Genomic DNA, 23,141 nt, shown 5'->3' with positions numbered 1-23,141 from the left:
CCACATATATGCAACAAAAACAACGAAAATTTCGACAGAAGAGTGCTTCTTTGCAGAAAACATTCCCCAAGATATACTATGAAATTAGCATAAGCCCAAGATTATACTATGAAAACCCAACCCAAGATTATACTATGAAACCCAACTATGTAACCCAAGATACTATGTAACCCAAGATTATACTATGAAAAACTTTCTTCTTACAAAGAAGAAAGTTTTCAAGAAATTTGAAGATTTCATGTCAAGTTATACAAGATGTCGCGAAGTTTAAGAATAAAGTAGCATTGATTGAGTTATACTATTTCATATAATAATCTATATTGTATTAATAAATCAATAAAATATTCTCAGTTTTCAACTAAAAGCTTGCGTTTCTTAATCAATGCTACTTTATTCTTAAACTTCGCGACATCTTGTATAACTTGACATGAAATCTTCAAATTTCTTGAAAACTTTCTTCTTTGTAAGAAGAAAGTTTTTCATAGTTGGTATGTATTACTATAACTTCATTTAACTGTTACTGGAAAGTTGATTAAAATTAGGGCTACTTCCTGTCGAGTTATCTTTACTTACTTTTCAATTAATTTTACTATTACTTACTTTTCACATTATTTACTTCTAAGGTGTCCGAAATTAGGTTGCCGATTCTCCAATATTTATAACAAAAAAAAACGAAACATTTAAGTAAATTCTTCCATAAAATTCATCGAACTAGGAATAATTTTTTACACATTAGTTCTCGTTTTCACATTAGTTCCTTAATTTAGTTCAAAAACTGTCTGACAGATAGCACTGCAGTGTTAGAAGTCCCTTCTTTTGTTGCGTTTTGATGAGATCAAATTACTTATTTCGTTTACGACACGCAATTGTGGCTGATATTGGATATTTCGAATTCAAAGTAAAAGGGGTTTTTATTCATTCGAAAATTTATTATGTGATTTTAAATGATTTTTCTTTGATTTGCTTGCTGGTGCAGCACTTTCAGCACCATCTGTTGAAAACATTTTGAACTAAAAAGCAAGAACTCTGGGTAAAACAATTCATGAGCTGTCACATGAATTTGATCGAATTTTTTCTTTAATCTTTACCATCTAGATACTACTCATTTTTAAAAACCGTCAGTCTAACCTATATATCTTTAAATGTTGAAAAAGTAACAGCATTTTCTACACGAATGTAAATGCATAATAAAATTATTATTTTAAATACGATTAATATATTTTTTTATTTATTTACATAAGACAAATTTTGAAGCATAATACAATGCTATAAATAAATTTAAACATCAATACACTATACTAATGAAATTATGAACCAAATAGTCCAAGAAAAAAATTTATTACTCTCTAAAACAGTTCATAACTTTAAAAGATCTTAAAATCCTGAAATAATATTTGCTCTAATTCTAATATTTATGATTTTGGCTAGAAGCCTCACACATGGGTAAAAACTTCAATATTGCTTTTAGTTCGGATAAATAAATAATTGCAATACTCTGACGGTTCAATTTCATGGACTTTCTCCATAATAACTCGACAGAAAAAGTTTTTGAAGAATTAAGTTGATTTTGATCAACTCATTTTGAATGAAACGATCAAGCCTTTCTGCGCTGTACTTCTGTCCGTTCATCATAAAAAAATGCTTCCAGCTATCTACAACGTCATTTTCAGACATGAGCTAATATGTAATTTTTAAGAAGTACAGTTGGAGACGTAATAAAGCTTTTGTATATAGTTAAGTATAGTTAAAGAGTATAGTTAAGAGAAATACACAATAAGTAAAAATACCTCAAAGAGAAGATGTGTAATCTAACTAACAAAAATAATATTCGCACACATTATTAATCTTTAGAAATATTGACAAACAATGAATAAGGATCGAGAATGTCACAACACATAGAACCATCCATTTAACGTCAAAAATACGTATATTTCACCCTTAATTTTTACTAAGCATGCTTAAAATTTACGTAATACTGAAACTTCGTATTTTAGCATAAAATGGATATCCAAAAATATGTAAAATTCACGCAAAATTAAAAGAAAACAAATTCGTTTATTTTGCAAATATTTTATCAACCTCTTTATATATACTAGGTAGGAATGAATACGTTATTTTTACATATTTTAATGGTAAATTTGCTTCGTCAATAATACGCAAAATACACAAAAGCATTTTTACTAAATCAAAATAGTAAATTTACTTCGTCAATATTACGTAAGACATACAAAAATATTTTTACCGAAATAAAATGGTAAATCTATTTTCTCAATATTATGTACACTATACGGAAGCTTTTTGCCAAACTCTAAATGGTAAAATATACGTCTACATTTGTGCGAAAAATGTACACAACTTTCGTACCGAAATTTAAATGGTAAATTTGCTTCGTCAATAATACGTAAATTATACGATAATCTTACCGAAGGGTAGTAGGTAAAATATATTCTGTTAATATGACACAAAATATACTGATTTTTTTTTAACCAAATATCTCAATGTTAATATCATTCCGTCAATATTGTGTAAAATTTATGCATAAAACGTATTGATTTTACCAATTTCCCAAAACTTTACGTTTAATTTACGTACTATGCTACATGGGTCATTTCATTTTGTATCCGAACCCCCTGTGGTCAGTGCTGCGCTTCCCAAACAAGCTGGTAATCATTGATTTGAAGCTACGTAAGTCCCCAGTGAGGATAGAACTGATGACACCACAATGAAGTCTCAGTACCTGAACCGCATCTCATAGTCATCGCAGCAATTCTATTATTATTATTAATATTATTTCAAGATTAATAATTTGTAACTAATTTATTAGAAATATAGTATTACTATTAATACAATTTCAGCATTGATAACACAAGGGAACAATTTTTTGCTGCATTTACATCGGCACTTTATCTTGCCTGATTCTGGTTTTGGGAATTAATATCTGAAATTAATTTTGTTCGGAAAGCTACAGATTTTTTTTCAAAATGGTATTTGTAGTTTAGTTTATTTTTTCTCTGAATTGTACAAGGAACACATAGGCTTATAAACACATACACGTGTTACCGTGAATGACCGAAATCAAGAGAATGTCGACTTTCACCGGTGAATGTCGACAATCACATAGTCGCTTTGGTGAATGTCCGAAATATTTGCTAGATCCGATTGGATATTAATTTATTCGTTGATATCATTATATTTATTCGATATTTTAATATGTGATGAGGATAGATCGGGAGAAATATTGGCGCTCGGAGTACCGGTTAAATGCATTATGCCTTAAAAAAACATAGATGTAGGGCATACCGGGCAAGTGTATACCGGACAGTAGCTCTCAACTAGACCTGGTATATATTTTGCACATTTACCAAAGCGACTTTGTGATTGTCAACAATCACCAGCGGAAGTTAACAACCACCTACTACATTCATATACAGTAACATATACACTTGTCTGCTCCTTTGAACATAACACTTAAGACACAAAACACGTGACCTTAACGTCTTGCATCATAAACTGAAATACATTATCGCCTTCTTTCTACCATGCTTTACGTAGTAGAAGAGTGAAAACACTTAGTATTTAATGGAATGAATTTAAAAAAATTCCTCGTTGGGAATTAATAGCATGAAAACTGTATCTTGTATATAGAAACCAATTGCAGATTTGAAATCAGCGATGTGAAAATAGTTATAAGATTTCATGCATCAGAAAAAAAAATTGTTCCCAATGCAGAGAAATGTACAATACTATTAATATTATTTCAATATTATTAATTTCTAACCATTCTATTTCTAATATTATTGTTTCAGTATTGATAATTTATAAACAATATTAATTTTATTTCTCTGCTGATAATTTATAAACAATATTAAGCAACTATAAATATTCAGTTATTAATGGTGTGTTAATCCTAAAATATTTGGCTTCGATGTGTAACAGTTTTGATACATTAAAACTTTAATTTATATATAGAAATTTAGCTATAGAAATAGTTTTAGAAAAGTTAGTTTAGTTATAAAAATTTAGTTTAGATTCTAAAAAAAATATTATTTTTTTAAATATATCAATTTTAATACATTTTCATGTAGTTTCGGTTAGGAAGTTATTTATTCACTGTTGCAGAATTATTACAGATTCTCGAGGTTTTTAATTTTACTAATGACAGGACACAAAACTTGATAGTTTCACAAAAGTTTTAAATTTTTATCGAGAGAATTCTTATTTTTAAACTCAACAAAATTTGAATTTAAAATGCATGTGGGCTGACTGAATAAATACAAGTATTCGCATTTCACATTTTCTTGATGACTACTTTAGTTTTATTCGAAATCTAAAAATTTTTACTGTTATCTTTTTAGAATCAAAAACTGTTTCGTAATTTTCAGAAGATTGTTTGCTATAGCAGTTCAAAAGATTGAACTCTTATAGAAATCAAAATGCATGGATCGGGAAAAATAAGAATTTGAAAAATTTCCATAATTATGTGGTTAAAATAATGTATAAAGCATTTTGAGAAATGATTTATTTTTATCTTTTTCATTTCAATTTTTCTTCGGTTACAATAAAACTTTATCCTTTTCATTACCATTAAAATCAAAAACTGTCGAAATAATTTTCTGGAAATATTTATATAGAAGTTTATTCTTTCCCGTTTGGGAAAAAAAATTGAAACATTTTATCTATGAACCTATTTGCAAATGCATGTTACAAACCTGCAAATGTTCGTTAGTGTAAGTAATAGATTTTTACAGTTAAAAAATTAGGAATAAAAAGATTTTGTACAGTGTTCTGAATTTGATGTCTAACTCCAAGACCCATTGATTTGAATCTGACACACGGGACGAGGAACTTTCTTAAAGAAGAGTTGGGATGAACTTGCCTTACGACGGAAAAATATTCTGGCCAAACACTTGAAGGGCAAAGATATTTTTTGCAAAAAGAAATCAGAATTCTAAGAATTAAATCAAAATATACGGTATTTAAACCATTGATATGGTAATTTTACCATTCGCTGTTTCCAGAAATTCTGCTTTTCAAAACACTTCTTTTATCTACCAAACAACATGGTAATAAAAGTCATGTTTTATTTTTAATTTTACCTAAAAGTCATTACCAGAATGGTTCGGTAAAATTTAAAATTCTTTTTTTTTTTTTTGGTGTTCTCATATAGCCAGAAACAGGATAGATTTAACCGTATTCTAGTAGTTTAGACCATACTTTTCTCTCAGCGTTGAGAAAAACTTTCTGGTTGAATTTTTTAATAGAAATTAATCCTCATATTTATGATGAGTGTGTACAACTTAAGGTACTTGGGACGCAGCACACTAGCCTTTCCTATGATTCGAAACTAGGACATCTATATCAGCAGAAAGTATTCCATCCTCTGAATCTGGAGTTTCGAAACTTTACATCTGCGATCCAAAATCAAAGACCAGTACAGAATCGCAAAACAAGGATCCATTTAAAAACTAGCATTGTTTACATTGTTTAATTCGCTATTGCGTGAAATGAACGAACAGTAGTTTTGGAACTCCAAAATGAGGGAAACCATGGGATAAATTCAAATAATTTTGGATTTCCAAAATAAGAAAAGTTGTTCATAAATAAATAGCTATGCAGGAATGCTATCAATGCAATAGCATTACATGACAAAAAATTAGGTGTTTTCTATAAACTAATCCACACTTGTCTAATTAACTCTGTTCATTTTGACGCTTAAAATTAAAATAAGTCTTGCTTTCACGTTAGCCGTTGAAATTCCAAATCTTGTACTTTTGAATATAACTCAGAAGACAAGGATGGTACTAAATCTTGTAGGGATAAATTCAAAACCGAGCAGAATTTTCTGATTTCATTTAAACCATTTATCTCTTGGGATGTCTGTGGTGCATTATACTAGCCAAAGCCCATGATGGGGTTTGAACCAGAGTCACGCGTATCAAACGAGATCTGCCAGTCCTCTGAGTCAAGCGTTCTCGATGATGACAAGCGCCGTTATAGTCTACACTCTACAGGGCGACACTCATTACTGCGATCCTTCCGTTACACCGACCGATGCATGAAGTTCCAGTCAGTAGATGCAATGTTATGTCAACGCCATTCATTTCAGTATAACGCTCGATACAAGGCTTCATTCCAAGAAAATCATTCCCGAAACAGGTGTTGAACATTTTTCATGGACAGTGAATCGATATATCGCAAAAACGTTCAGGAAATGATTCGAACCACTATGCTACCGCTCAATAAACGTGAAATACCTTGAATTTTTTATGCAGAAAGAAAAAGGACCGCTTATTCTTATCATTCTCGAAATCATACTTACCTTGGTTCAATAGTTACTGCCGACAATAACATAGACAATGAGATTCGGAGTCGTCTAATTTGTTCAAATAAAGCTTTTTATGGTTTAAAACGTTTTTTCAAATCCTCTCTTTTATAAAAAAAATGCAAAACTTTTACTCTATAAAATACTTACCTATTGCTCTGAGACCTGGAACCTAACTCAAGCTGGTGAAAATAAAATTGCCATTTTTGAGAGAAAAGTTTTGAGGGCCATCCTTGGTGGGATAAAAATAAATAATTCCTGGAGAAGACGATATAATACTAAACTGCATAAAATCTACAGAGAGCCAGATATTGTGAAATTCATAAAAATAAATCGAATGAACTGGGCAGCTCACATTTTCAGAAGGAATGATGACTCAAATTGAAAGAAAATCCTATTACACAAACCCCTAACGAACAGGAAAAGAGGTCGACCCAGGCTGAGATGACTGGATTTAGTTGAGACTGATTTCGTTACTCTAAAGGAGAAAAACTGGCGAACAAGTGTCAAAAGTAGAGAGAAGTGAATTCGAATTCAAAGGAAGGCACTGGCCCACCCTGGGCTGTCTAGCCAGATATGATGATATTCTTATCATTGATTCTTCTTGATTTTATTTTTGCTTTGACTTCGTAGTCGTCTAGACTGGACGTTTGTTGTTTAGCGAAAATGGCTATCCGCGTTATCACATGCTTAACGTCTTACTTAACTATGCATTAACCTCGTAGGTTTAAAACAGAAATTAAAAAATTTGAAGGAAGCAGGATAATATTCTTGAAGAAACAAATCCAGTATTCATGACTCAATATTTGCTTTAGTTTTGTGTAAACACGATATAGTGATTTTATTATAGAACGTCCATTTTCGTCTGGGCCATAGAGGTCGTTCTATTGAGAGTTGAATACGTGACAAATAACACGAATATATTTTGAAATTCACTTACTAAATACTGATTATTGCGTAAAATGTATGAAAAGTAATATTTGATTTTCAAAATTAGGAAGTGTGTTAGGAAGATGGAATTGTGTTGAACTATTAAATGTGTTGTGTTGATTATTTAAATGTGTCGTAACTATAATAAGTTTCAAGTTGAACCCTATTATCACACTATAGTTAACCATGGTGAAAGTTCAATGGAAACATGAGTGTGAGGAATTCTATATTATTCAATTTTGTTGTAACTTTATTAAGAAGTTGAACTATATTATCATACCATGGTTAACCGTGGTGTAAGTTGAACGGAAACATGTTTTAACTTAAGAGGACGCCATATGATGAGAGAAATCCTTACCTGCAAATTCTCTTTCACTTCCATTAGTATTCTGAAAATATATAACTGAAACGGAGGCTTTCATTAATTTACAAGTCTATGTTAAGAAATTGCTCCACTGAGCTATTTCTTAATCATAAGATTTAAATAATCAAAAACATTTTCATTATTTTTTGAAATTGAGAACTTAAAATTAAAAATATATATATTGAAATTTTCTGCAAAAAAACATTAGTCTTGCTAGAGTTTTAAAAATGCACATTAAAGCAATGCAATTAGATTATTTATCGTTAGAAAAAGTTAAATCCCAATTGATTCAATTTTTTTATTGCATTTAAAACTAGTTTTTTTTCTTCATGTACTTTAATAACTTTATTAAAAACATTTCACAATTATTTCCAAAAACTATTTTACAAAATGATTCCAACCACAGTAGACACCATTTCACTGCTTATCTCTGTGGAAAATTAATTAAAATATTTCCCTAAGCTCCACTGAGAAATAAAATATTAATAAACTACTTTAAAAAATAAAACTTTAAAAAAATCACACATAAAGTCGTAACTCAAATTTTGTAGTTGTCAGGGGACACCTTATCGCCCTAAATAATAAGTCAATGCAGTACTTTACTCTAAAAGGAAATAAAGAAAGCAGTGGTTATTACTAAAATACCACAAAACACCATAAATAAAATTTCGTAATTGTCATGGGACAATGACAATGCCTGTCCTCTTTATAATTTATTGCTTTGCTAACTGCCTACAGATGTTCGGTGCTTTAATCAAAACAATATTTAATACCCCAAAACAATAATTAATAAACTCCAAGTTTTAGATCCCATATTCTCAATCTGTATTTTGCACAAGTACCCCCAGAGAATTCGGAATATGATCCAAGAGTTTTAGTTAGCAATTTAAATTTGTAAAGAGCTTGGGAAAATTTTGTTATTTAGATAGCAACTACTATTCGAGGCTGATTTTTCACACATTTATATTTTTTATAGTAATCTTAGTGAAACTTGTTAAGTTGATCTTAATAATCAAGAATATCAATTCAATCTAGAGTAAATTCAATTCGTCCTTTATAAGTTGACCTCTTATCTAAGTTGGTAATGAAATAATTTGGCACTTGCACTTCAAGAAGAAGAAAACCTCTCATACCCACACATGTGACCTATGACATCAGCTCCAGCTAATCATTATCAGCAAAATGGCGTATTACAGTTGAGCTAAGAGTTTTTCCACATAGGTTGGAATGTTAATTAACGATAAGTTAAATACAGAGCCAAATCGCACTAGTTGAAGCATAATTCTTTCTCGTCTACATCTTTCAATTAACTTAGATTTATTATTTGCTTATGTATTTTATTGTAACCATGATATGGTTTTGATTTATGTACCTAACAACTGCGATGCATAATTATTTTGTTTATGTTCCACGTGTCTTAGATACTGTCTTTGTGTTAAGTCTCTGTGTAAATATATAGTGAAAGATTTGAAATCTTTGAGAAATAATCATTGTGAAAGAATTCAGAATGTGTCAGTTAAGAGAATTGCCACTTAACGGGCTTGGCTTACTCGAAATAGAATGGAAAGAACAGTTGCTAACGTAAGGAAATGTTACGTTTTAACAACCAATCAGAATCGAGATAACCACAGGACATCTCTTGCAGGTGTCCCATTGTCCCACAATTTATACAGGTTTCACTGTTTTGCAATTGATTTCTTTGGAAACTGCATAATTGTGTCAGTTAAAAATAATGAAATTGCCAATCAAAATAATATTTAATAGCTTCAAACTTTAATGCCTCTGTCCTTAACATGTGGTCTGCAAATCTACAATCAGAATATGATCCACGAGACGTAATTTATAAATTAACTTTTTGAAGAAAAAATTTCTTTAACTGTTGAAGGCTTGGAACATAGCTCCTTTAAAAACTATTTAAATTTACTAAAATAATTTTTTACAAAATGGATCAATTTATGCTTGCATATATTATAGGTATTTTCTTAAATACTTGAGTATTCAAAAAAATACCTGTACAATTAAAATACAAGTACAAGTAAAATACAATATACATGTAAAAAATACAAGTAAAAATCAGTGGTAAGTAGTTTCATACTTGTTTTAATTAACACGAAGACATATCAGTATAAGAATTAAATAATCAACTACGATGTCTTATAATTTCATTCCGTTAACTAATCAATTTATGCAAATGTTCAGCAAATACTTCAAAATTTGTTTTATGTAATTTTGATATAATGTAAAATGGTAAAAATGGATTTTTGGTAAAATGAACTGTATTCAATAATCCAATACTTTTTACCGTTCACTGGGAAAAAAGTATGGTCCAAATTTCCAGAATAGGGTGCAATTTACCGTGTTTGTGGCTTCATTGGAACACCAAAAATCTCAAAAATGCTTTGGTAATGGTTTTGATAAAATTAAAAGTAAAATATGTTTTTATAATACGTAATAAAATCTTGTAAATGTGGTGAAATTTAATTATGATACCTTATATCCTATTTTAATTTACCTTTAATTTTACTTACCTATTTTAATTTTTTTATTACCTATTATTCCCATCTTATTATGATACTTTAGAGCACGGCATAAAAGCCATTTATTTGGTAAAATTTACTTCTCGGTTTTGTATTTTTTTACTAAATGTAAAAAATAAATCATTTTGATTTGTAATAAATAATTCATTTTGATTTTCAAAATTATAGTAAAATTTCGAAAATCAAAATTTTCGGCAAAAATTTAAGCCATATGAGCTGAAAAATACCGTTTAAGTACCGTATATTTTGGATTTCATTAACCAGAATTATGTTTTTATTTCATTTCATTTTATTTTTCCTTAAAAATTTCATTATCAAATAGTACAGTCATTTTACCATTTTACCGTTCCATTCGATCCGGAATTTTTTTATGCTGTAGTCAGTGCATGTGTTTTCACTTGAAATAATTTGCTTAACTTTGAATTATGAAAAGTAATTTATAGAAACAATACTTAGTGAAATATTTCTGTCTGTAAGAAAAAATTTGGTTTAGCAAAAAAGAAAAAAAAAAATGGAATGCGATGAGGCTTTCATATGAAGCTGACTCTGATTGGAAAAAGCATATGATTGATTCCCAGACAAATTTTATGCAAAGTGAAATTAATATTCAGGATGTCAAAGAAAATTTTCAGGAGTGAATGATAATACATACAGTCAGTCACAAAAATCTACATACACTGATCAAAATAAAGGTTTCTCAAAAAGCAATTAAATTTCAATTTTAAAAATCATATCACTCCTTCAGTTTTCTCTAAAAAAATTTTTTTCTGTAATAAAAATATTCAGAAATAATAATTTCTAGGTAATTTTGTGATTTGTATAGTAATTATCAAGTCGCAAAAGTCTGCATACACCTGATTGGCGGACGGAAAACAATTTGCATACGAAGTTATTTTGGAAGATAGTATTAGTTTGAGGTTACATGTTTCGTTATCTATTCTAATCTTCATTTCCCGAGATTTTTTTTGACATTGTAACTTCAACAAAATGAGTCAGAGAAAGGAAACATCTTTAGAACTTCGACATATGGTAGTAAGAATGAAATGTGAAAAGAAATCTTACGCAAAAATTGTGAAAAAAAGTCAGTCAACTGTTGACACAATCTACAGAAACTATGTTATGCGTGCAAATGTGCTTAACAAATATCGATGTGGTCGTTTAAGGAAACTTAATGATCGTGATGCAAGAACCATAGTAAGAAAAGTGGAGAAAAATCTGAAAATTAGTGCTCCAAAATTAGCGAATCAAATTGCAACAGCTAGTGGAAAGAAAGTGCATCCAGAAACTGTTCGTAGAATTGTTCGATCAGCCGGCTACAATGGTAGAGCTTCTAGACGAAAGCCGTTCATTTCATGTACTAACAAACAAAGGAGACTTGATTTTGCTTCTGCACATATTGACCAAGATTTTTATTTTTGGAAAACAGTTGTTTTTACAGACGAGAGTAAGTTCAGCGCGTTCGGGAGTGATGGTCGCTGAAAAATCTGGAGGAAAAAAAAAACACAGAAATGAATCCCGAGAATTTGACTCCGACTGTGAAACACGGTGGAAGCAGTGTTATGGTTTGGGGAGCAATGGCGGCCGCTGGAGTTGGCAATTTAGTGTTTATCGATGGCCTAATTAATCGATTTGAATACCTGAAGATTTTGAAAAACAATCTACTTCCATCGATTCGTAAATTGGGACTTGGGAACAACTTTGTTTTCTAGCAAGACAACAACCCAAAACATACAGCTAAGATTGTTAAGGAATGGCTACTCTATAAAACGCCTAAACAGCTCCATTCGCCGCCACAGTCCCCAGATCTTAATCTCATCGAGCACCTTTGGGAGGAAGTTGATAGGAGAGTTCGGGAGCAATCGGTAACAAGCAAGGAAGCCCTAAAGAAGGCAATAGAGCTTGCATGGTCTCAAATTACATCTGAGACGACAAAAATCTGGTTATGTCGATGCCAAACCGAATTCAGGCAGTTGTTACTTCAAAGGGAGGTCCTACAAAGTATTAATGTTATATTTTTTAGCATTTAATTCTGAAAGTTTGTATTGTTCTGTCTCTGTATGTAGACTTTTGTGGCTATATAATTTAATATGTTGTTAATTTTTGTTATATTTTAACGAATTTGTTCATAATTTGTTTCGTTAGATATGAGTTATTATCGAAGATGTTAACGAACATTTTTACAACACCAAAAGGGGAGCAATCTTCAAAATTAACAACGAAAAAATTAAGCAAACAAATCATTTTAGGTACCTTGGAGTTGTAATCGATAAGAAATTAAATTGGGGTCCTCATGTCAATATCCTCAAAGAAAAAGCAAACTCTCTTCTCAAATCTCTTTACAAAATCAATAATAAATCTTGGGGAATAAATCAAAAAGCAAGAAAACTCATTTATAACACAGTAATAGTCCCTTCTCTGGCACACGGTTGCAATATTTGGGCAAAAAACATCTCACCTCGTATATCTAGAACATTAATTTCGATTCAACGCAAATTCCTTTTGAATATTACCAGAGCTTACCACTCTACCCCCACCGCAGCTCTTCATGTTTTAACAAATATTCCCCCTCTTCCAGACCAGATTATGCTCTTGTCATGCTCAACAACATTAACTCAAATAAAAAAAAATGCATTCTTCCATCATATAAGTTATAATCATCAGGACTATGAAAATAAATTAAAAAGGCCAATTTATCACCCATCTTATTATATTAAAAACAAAATCTCTTTAACTGAACAAGGTAACTACGATTTTAGAAAAGAAACTAACTACTTCACTGACGGTTCCAAAACTAAAACAGGCACTGCATTCGCATTTCTTAACAAAGCTCATTCAAAAACTTTCACCTTGGATATTAACAATTCTATTTTCCAAGCCGAACAATTGGCAATATTAGAATGTGTAAAACACATCAAAAATAACTTAAACTTTAATAGACAAATAAAATACATAATCTGGTCAGATTCTAAAGCCTCAATAACATCAATTAAAGACGCAGGATCAACCAACCTCATAACNAGAAAAAATTTGGTTTAAAAAAAAAAAAAAAAAGTAATGGAATACGATGAGGCTTTCATATGAAGCTGACTCTGATTGGAAAAACCATATGATTGATTCCTAGACAAATTTTATGCAAAGTGAAATTAATATTCAGGATGTCAAAGAAAATCTTCAGGAGTGAATGATAATACATATATCGATAAGATGATCCTTTTTTTCAATGAGGATTACATTTTGAATACAAAAATAATAAATCAATTTAAACTAGTCAATGAGATATTCTGAGTCTAATAATGAGCTCAAAATGTATAGTAATAAAATGTTAAGAGATATCTCTCTTTGTGGAAGAAATAATAGACATAAACTGTATCCATATCGTCATGAATTTTTAATTATGGTTCTTTAATATATTTTAAAAACATATATTGCAATCCTTATTCCCTCGTATGAATAAACAATTTGTAGGCAGGAAAATTATATAAAATAATGAATATTACTTTTTTACCAACCTTATACTAATTTCATTACCTAAATCTTTAGAATGAAAGGATTTTTATTTTCTTTAAATCAAAGAACTATCAATTTGTTTCTAAAAAAAAAAGAGGATCATGAATTCCAAATGCATTTGTGTGACGTTGCGTGACATAAATGCAATTTTATCATGATTCATTTTAACTTCAAGAAAAATGAAGATCTTTAAACATTCCTAAATGTCACGCTCGCGCTTGTTTCGCCTCAAATTTGTTTTAAATGCATAATACGTATTTCCCCACTACACCTTCAGGCATCTTTGAAGATGCCGCTGCACTGTTAACTACAATTTTTTTAATCATCGAGAGGAGAGTACTTCAAAAAAGTATCTACAATGCTTAGCTATTATGATTTTATTGAACTGCTTTATTACGCCAACAAAGTCATCGGCAAGTGTTTTTCTAGAAATTGAGGGGGAGATATTCCTTGGAGGTATAGATTCTTTTTTATGCAAAGTTACAATGTAAATGAAGTTTTTATCACACTCCAAAAACTACTTTTTTTTTTAAGCGGAGTCAAAAGCACACATTTTTTATGGCTCTTTTTTTACTATTATTTAACTGGAAGTATTTCTTAAAATGCCCTTAATGAGTGTTGAGTGTTCAAAAGTTTACAATCAGTTTTGAAAAACTTTTGAATGAATGAAATTGACTGAATGAATGTATGTATGATTATTAGCGTTTTTGTGTTAGTGATATTTTTTTATGTTTATTATTAGTTCCAAATAAATGATGAGAACAAAATATAGATAAAATAATTTTTCAATTTTGCTCATTTTTCAAAACACCTAAGAAATTATGCTGTCTTCTATATTTAATAATAAAAAAATTAACACTTTTAGAGGATTACCATTTGTGACAAAAACACGAAGAAATACGCAAATAAAAATCGTAAAATACGCAAAAAAATACTTATTATTAAAAAACTGTCATTGTTGAGAATTGTTTAGCTCCTTACAAAAGTTAATTAATTTATTTTCAAAAAAATATTTTATGGCATTTATGAGTTAATTTCTTTAAGATGTACGTTTCCAGGTAAAAATAACAGTTTACACCATTATTCAAAATTTGGGTTTCAGAAGTGTGGGTTCCGGGAATAAAATGGAAGCTTCTTAATCAGTGTTTTTGAAATTAAATTTCAAAATATAAAATGCTTGGCTGCAAGTGTCTTATTTAGTTGGCGACCTTATCGCGTATTGAAGGTGTACTGAATAAATGTATATGTACTGGAATATTCATGTATTGTCCTAAACAATAGCGTAATTAATCCATTTAGTCCTCGCTAGAACAAGATCTTGATTGAGAACCATAAATGAACTACGCGACGTTAATCTATTCAATGATATCTATACAGATATTATTCCACTATTACTAAATATAAGATTAGCACATAGAGCAAAAATAAATAAGACTATTCATTTTAACGCATTGCAGACATTTAAATCAATTACTTATCTTTAAATATATTTATTCATGAGCACGATTAGAATTTTCTTTCTAAAATTTTGGTAGAATAACGAGCAACAGTTTCCATATCCAGTTAACAGTAAAGTTTACGGTTAGCGGTTTGGAGCTTTACCATTATGGGTTCGGAACCAATTACAACTATAAATACAATGCTATCACTATAATACTATGAATACCAAACTGCACCGTTTTTTCAAAACATTTACAGCTAGCATGGTTTCAAAATCCTGAAAATGAATTTTAACGTGACATCGGATATTGGAGTTGAGCTGTATTTTGTCAAATGAACCATCAAATGTGATTAAGTAGTTTATCTGGTAGTGACATCTATTATGAGAAATGAGACATTAACAGACTTTTTGGGCTAAGCAGCTCTGTGGGGCTACCATCTTTACATAAATGAGAGTATTGCATTCTAACAGGGTTTCTCTCTTTTTGAAAGATATTTTATTGAGCGATAGACAATTAAGCGCTAAGAATGTTTGATAATTTTGCCAACATTTTAACAGTTTGAAGAGCTGGAACAAAGTGGTGTTTCATATAAACTTTCAAATCACATGTAGTGGTGCGAAAAATAACTTAAAATGAAATTTCAAAACAAAGAATCATGCATTAAAACATAAACTTATTTACCACTGGAAGAAATTTCCCCCCAAAAGTTAGAAAGTTAGAAGCCCTGTTCTAATAGTCGCCAATAGAAATATACAGGAAGTTGGAAAATCTTCATGCGTTGAAGGAATGGAAGAAATATTGTTATTTCAACGCTGGTTTGTGAGCCCGGGGTTCAGCCGGTCATGAGATTTTATTTTGCATCCGTCGTTGAACAGCTGACCCATTTTTTGTGCTTATGACTACTAATATTCAGCCCCGTAGCCTAGTAATTTTGAACCCGATCCAGAAGACAAGGGAACTCATGGATCAAGTATAGGGAGAAATTTGCCTTCGTGGAGGATTTTTTTATGGAACTAACCGGCATTTGTGTTACACAAAGAGAAAAACCACGAGAACCTCCTACGGTTAGCCTGACAGTAAGGGTATTCCAACCTACGATCCATTTACCACTGAGGACATTTCACGACAGCCCTGTGGTCGGTGCGAGCCGGGTGCGTATGACTTCATAAGGTGGGACTAGTTTGGATATATTTCTTATTTTTTCAACAGTATTAGGTTAAAACAGTCAATAAACAATTTTATTCACAGTTAATAGTTTTAATATCATCTTTTTTATGGTTATTTGATTATTTGTTTGAATATGGTAAAACGACAATTAAATAAGTTGGTTAGCCAATTGTTTACGAGACGTTTTTAACAGTGAAGCATCAAATTTCGAGAACAATAAATTATTTTAAATTATAAAATATGGAATTTAGATAACAAAGACTATCAAAGAGCATTTTTTTTTAATTTTAAATTACAAATGAATTAGTTATTAGAAAAGTTTTGTTCATAGCTATTGTCTCTTGATGCTAAAATTATAAGAAAATTCCATATTTATATTTTCTGTAAAAAAAAAATTTAATTGGCTTTCACATTTAATACAACACGTAAAATAGTCAAGTAGAATTATTAATCAGGAAAATATGATTTTAAATTCCTTATTTCTTTCAAGAAGTATAGTTTAAAATTTGAAATTCGAAAAACTAATCTAAAAAATCTGCTGTCTTTTAAAATCTGTTAGCTCAAACTTGTTATTCTTTCTCTCATTATTTTTTGAGAAAATAAAACAAGACAATAAAATATAATTTTTTATGAAAAAAAATAAAAACAAAATTTCGAAGAAAGTTTAATTCCTTTTGTTGTAAATTTAATGATTTCGAAAATGTTCAGAATAAAGTTGAACAAAACTTAAAGTCTCATTTTAAAATAAATATTTTTTAAAGAAAATCTGAAAGTTTAACAATACTTTATCTCACGAAAAGGAAATAAATTTAAATTGACTTTCACGGAATAAATAACTGGGCATTAGGATAAGCTCAGACGCAATAATGGTTTTGAATCGGGAGAAAGTAAATAATTACAAATTTTTAAAAGATTATGCTCAGATGCGTATGAGTCTGAATTTCGATCCTATTTGTTACTACGTATACACATTCCCCAGTAGCACAAAAGCTTCAATGGTTTAATCTTTTAAATGAAGTCAATCAGAAACGTTTTAGAAACATTTAAAAATAAATCTTTATATATTCGGAAAACGTGTCTGAACCCATTATCTGAGTGTCCCGAGTTAGATAGGATTCGTACATATTGCAATAAATTTTTCTTATCCGAGAAAACTCGATCAGTGCAAAACTTTTAAATATTACATGTTTTATCTCGTCTTTGATCGTAAAAAGAAATATTCCGTCTTTGCATGGCAAAACTGGACAATGGTGAACCGAGTTTAGTTCCGATTTAGATTTAGATAACGGATTAAATTTCAACCGATTTAGATTTAAAAAAAAATTTGAAGTTCGTCCGAACCTACAAATGTTTTCGAATTTCAAGTATTACGTTAGAAACTGCCACTATACAATCAAAATAAAGAAATAAATCTCAGCTCCGTGTTGCTTAAAGTAGAATAGCTAAAAAAAGAATGGAACTTTTTAAAGCATTACATTTCTAAGCAATACATGGAAGTCTTACATTTCTATAGTGGTTTGTGTATTACTAAGTAATTCTGAGTAATGTTAAAATAAGTAATTCCAAACTGAGCGTTGGAAGAGATTGAAGCCTAAACAAAACGTGTCGTTTCTTATTATTATCAATGGGGGAAAAAACGATATTTTTTGTTTAATTTGGTAGAAGTAGTGGATAAAAATTAAACATCTGGTTCATCAATGAAGCATTTTGGGGATGTTTTCATTAAAATTTTCCTGTTCTCATATGGTTTTTTACAGCAGAGCTGATTTGTTGTGATAAAAATACCCATTAAACAAAAAAAGTACTTATTTAAACATTTCTAAGTTAAAAAAAGATTGTACGAAGGTTTTATAATGAATGATTATAATATGTTACGGAAATGTAAATGAAAGGTTTTAAAAATAGTTGCATAAAATTGGATATTTCTACTTTCCTTTTAAGGAGTAAATAAAAACGTTTCTTAACCGCTTCCCTTTCTAATTTTTTGAGAAAAAAATGTAAAAAAATCAACCTATTTTTTTTTTTTAATTAATAAATACAAGGAACTAAAAAAAAACATAATGCACAGGTTTTAAGTTGAAATTTTGATTTTTTAATGTGTTAAAAGCATTTAATTTACCATCACTTTACTATTCCGATTATCTAGGGCAAATAAAAAAAGTTAAGTATTGGTCTTTATGTATGTTCACATCTTCGTAATCAGAAGAATCCTTCCAGTCAAGTAGAAATGTGATAAAACAAAACGTACTGAAAAATTCTGCTACGCCCGAGTTTTCTCGGGATAGTAAATATTTGCAATATATACATACCCGAGTTAACTCGGTGTAATCTGGGACGCTGTTAAACTTTTTGAAACATATCGGTGTATTACATATGTTTCAAACGGTAAATACTTTTTATCTTCCCAGTGTTATTTCTATTGAACGAGTTAACCAATATGAATTAAAAATAATACTTTTTTCTAAAATTTATTGTAACTTTTTTTACGTAACTATTAACTGCGCTTTTGTGATGTCACACTCTCAATGCATGATTTAGTTTTATTCAAATAGCACAAATCTCAGGTCAAAGTAGCACTTTAAATTATAATTATTTGTAACTTTTTTATTTTTTATTTATGACGTAAGTACTTGCTCAATTTATTGAGCTTATTTTCTCACACACATACTTATACTATATAATAACAATATATAGTAACTATATAAATAAGGTGATCAGCAAAGATCGCTCTTAATGTGCATCTTTAGAATCCTTATCAAGATTGATAACACAAAAGTCACCACATAGGGGTAACAAATTACTATTTTAACCAGGAAAGAACAAATTTCTAATGAAATCCGACATATCACAGAATAGGAAGGCGAGTGTAATAAACATCAAAACAGTTTTAATTGGAAGTAGAAACTTGAAGGTGTTTCTAGCAATCGTCTTTCAATTCTTCCTGCAATCAAAACTTTGCTTGATTTCTACAGCGTTTTTGCCCGTAAAATATTAGTTTGAGACCCCCAATGTGAATACTAGGTTTCATTTTTGATGAAAAGTTTCTAAAAATACACATTAAATGTGAGCTTTAGTCACACCTTGCATAGGATAGAAAATATGATCGCATAAAATAGTATAGAAATTTTTCTCCTCCCGGAATATCTTTTATTTTTTAACTTGGTATCGATTTTATTTAGGAATAAATGTTTTAAAAATAGTCAATGTTTAATATAAAGTTGTTAGCAATGTTACTCTGTTTCTTCTTATAGTTTTGAACTGGGATGAGATAGTACAGTTTACAGAATGAAAACTTATGCAAGCTTAAAGCTAAATTTTATTTAAAATTAATAAAAATAAATAAAAAAAGCTAATTTTGTTTCAACTTATTTATTTAAAGGAAATTTCAAAAATGATAATCCATGTGTTATGGCTCTTACAAAAGTAAAACTTGTATTTGTTCAACTAAACTTTCAAACAAATCCCATATCTATATATTTTTTGACCTAGATACCTATAAATTTTAACTTTTAAAACTAATTCATTTTTATTTACAAAATCTGGTGTATTTTTATCTTTATTATTTTTAATTCAGAAGAGACATTTTGTCAATCTCTTAAGAGCTGAAAATATTTAAACATTTTGCAATTTTTCTAAAAGAAATAATTTTAATTAAGATATGTATTATGTTTATATAACTAATCCCTTGCCAATTATGATTTTTTTCTCTTTTGTGAAATTTTAAAGAAAAAAGTCTAAATTTCACTTGAATGCTTGATTTGAAAAAGAATAATTTTCCTTTAACGTGTAAGATCTCCCTTTTTTAACAATTCCTTGAATTACTTTGAGTAAGTAAACTCTAAAAAACTCCTATGTAGAAAAGAAATCAACATTTTACAAAATTGAATGATTTTGTTAACTTACGCGGATTTTAAAAAATCAACATTAAAAAGTTAAAAGTTCGTTTATTTCTTTTGAAAAAAAATAGCGATTTTAGAAAAATAAATTAAAATACAATTTTACAGTTGTAAAATTCTCAAACAAGACATCATAATTAGTAAACTTCGTATTTTTATTCCTTACTTTAAAAAAAATTAATTTGTTAAATCCCTTTTCAGAAATGAAACACCACGTAAATTAATTTTTCAGAATGGAATTATTTATAAATTAATTATATATTTTAATTTTTGAATTTAAAAGATGTTTTCAAATAAAATGAACGAAGTAATTAAAAAGAGAATTTTCAGGAGTAACTCTTAAGTTATAGGAACTAATGAAAGATTTTAAAAATGGTTCTCAGTAATATTTAGCGGCTGGGATAGTCTGGTTGGCAGGGCGTTGGACTCACGTTCGCGAGAACGGGAGTTCGAATCAAACCCACCGAAGACTCCCAGTGTGACTGGTGCACGTTAAACCTGTCGGGTCACAATGTGCTCCATGTTCCCAAAACAAATTATACCTCTAGGGGTATTTAATTGGGGATTGGTCCCTCTCTGGTTAAGGTCAAAATTACTATCTGTGGATGAATGAATGAATGGATGTGTGAATGGGTAGACCCTAAAACGGGTGTGACGTATGGGTGTGGCCGAAGTCGAACCATAGTGCCACAGGAAAACAAGAACAATCGCACCCCTTGCCTTAATGGCTATCGACGACAACAACAACAGTAATATTTAGCGATACAAATTTCAACCTTCAATTTTGCAAACTATTTTGTTAAACTGACAAGTAAATAAGTCTTGAAAAATAATTCGATAAATTCAAGTAACGTAACCTGCACAAATAAATCTGGTCTAGAATTACATAAAATTCAGTGATGTTTATTTTCAATTAACTTGATAAATTAACTTAAATTGTTATTAAGAGAACTTGAAGGAACCTTCAAAATGAAAATTTCAGAATTTTTCTTTTATTTAAACTGGTATGAGTTTCCCTTAAAAACTTTAGGAATTGTTTGACATGTTTTAGAAATATATTACAATTTTAAAACATTTCAATCGATACAACTTGCAAATTTTATAAAAAATAGATAGCAATAAAAATGTACCAAAAAGTATCCTTTGCATCTAAATAAAAATGTAAAAGATTGAAATAAAAAACTATGGACGCATCATAAATCGAAATGTAAATCAGTTTCGATCTCAACTTTGCAATGTTTAAAACATTAAAAGAAAAATGATGCCTTTCTTTGCAAAGCTATGCATTTCGGTACTCTCAAATCACATCATTTTCTGTAATGCTAACTTGAACAAAAAAAATTCTCAGTCGTCTTTTAAATCATTAAATCAGACGTCAAACTTTCAGAAAATATGAGAAAGTACAAAAAAATTAGAATACGAGTAAAAGTATACATAATGGTAAAAAAAATCAAATGAACTCTTTCGCAAATCAACACAAAATTGCATTTATAATTGTTATAATATTTTTTAAAAACTATGTAATTGATGAAAATATAAATAGCAAACTCAAAACATAAATTTTCATCACTTTTTATAAAAAAAAATTTTTGGAAAATGTGATGCTCTTAAATTACGAAGATGTTTCGTTTCAAATTGAAAAGTAAAATCCCGAGCAATCTTGTGAATCATTATATAAATCAAATCACAAACATTCCAGGAAAATACAAAGAAAAGTGGAAAACAATTAAAAGAATATACTTTATTGCAATAAAAATAGAACTCTTTGGTATAATAGAACTCTTTGGCGGGAATTTAATTCTCACAAAATTGCCCTTGTAATAATATTTTCAAAAACAATTTTATTGCTAAAAATGCAAATATCGAACTACAAACGTAATTTGGTTTTACTTTCTAGGAGAAAAAAATTCTTTTTGGAATATTCGACACTCTCAAATCACAGTAATTTTTTGTTTCAATGATTCATTAAAAAAATCTATAGCAATTTTTTAAATCATATAAAGCAAGTGTCAAAATTTCAGGAAAATAAAAAGAAAGTAAAACAATTGAGATATACTTTTTTGCAATAAAAATCGAAGTCTTTGACCAATTCTCGCTATATTGCTTTTATAATTGTAAAAATATAGCTTCAAAAACTATTGCTAAAAAGGGAAATACCAATCGGCAAACATGAATTTTCTTTACTTTCTAGGCAAAAAAATTTTTTTCTAAATATTCGATGCTCTCAAATCACAAAAATGTTTTGCCTCAATGATTAATTTAAAAAATTCTTAGCATTCTTTTTAAATCATTATATAAAGGAACTATCAAACTTTCAGGAAAATATAAAGAAAGTAGGAAACAATGAATAGAATTTACCTTATTGCAATAAAAATCGAACTCTTGGACAAATAAGCACAAAATTGTTATTATAATTGCAATAATATCTTAAAAATTACTTTATAGATAAAAACATAAATTTTCTCTACTTTTTAGACACAAATACTATTTTGAAAATTTGACGATTTTTAAGGTCTCGAAGAAAGGAACTGAAATAGAAAAAATTGAAATGTAACTCACCTGATATGATGAGCCAGCGATGGTGTGTGCGAGCCGTGGAACCGTTTTCTTTAGAGTTGGTGAATGAAGTGAACTTCTGATGGCATTCACGTGACTTATATACTCTCCAATGAGAATCTTCCTATCAGAAAAGTGGGGGTTGAAATAGGGAGGGGCATCAGAGATAGAATTAAATTTCATGGGACACTTCTTCCCTTGGAGGTGGGTGGACTTAATTAAAGCAACATATGTCCACTCGAGAAATAAAGATAAAGTTTCGGACATTCGGAGACGAGAAACTGAAAAATAAGAATGATAAATAGTGAAAAAGGAATACTTGGAATTATTTTTAGCGGGAATTTGAATTTTACAATTCGAAAAAGCGACAAAAACAGTGATTTATTCAGCTATAAATTTCTGATGCCTTTTGTTGCTTCG

At 29.5% G+C, this 23,141-nt stretch overlaps 1 protein-coding gene across 2 annotated transcripts in view; it reads right to left on the bottom strand.

Annotated features, from left to right (window-relative positions):
- The window catches only part of LOC107436961 (uncharacterized), an 83,955-nt gene extending 61,095 nt beyond the window's left edge, over positions 1–22,860 (bottom strand). For both annotated transcript variants that reach the window (XR_011637932.1, XM_016048801.3), the window contains exon 1: positions 22,725–22,860. The gene's annotated coding sequence lies outside the window, so the exon portion shown is untranslated. The remainder of the gene's footprint in view (positions 1–22,724) is intronic.
- Between the last annotated feature and the right edge of the window lie 281 nt (positions 22,861–23,141).

This window comes from Parasteatoda tepidariorum, chromosome 10 (genome assembly GCF_043381705.1).
Source record: "Parasteatoda tepidariorum isolate YZ-2023 chromosome 10, CAS_Ptep_4.0, whole genome shotgun sequence".
NCBI classification, from domain to species: domain Eukaryota; kingdom Metazoa; phylum Arthropoda; class Arachnida; order Araneae; family Theridiidae; genus Parasteatoda; species Parasteatoda tepidariorum.
The sequence above is the reverse complement of the archived record's forward strand: the minus strand, read 5'-3'. Positions and strand labels throughout refer to the sequence as shown.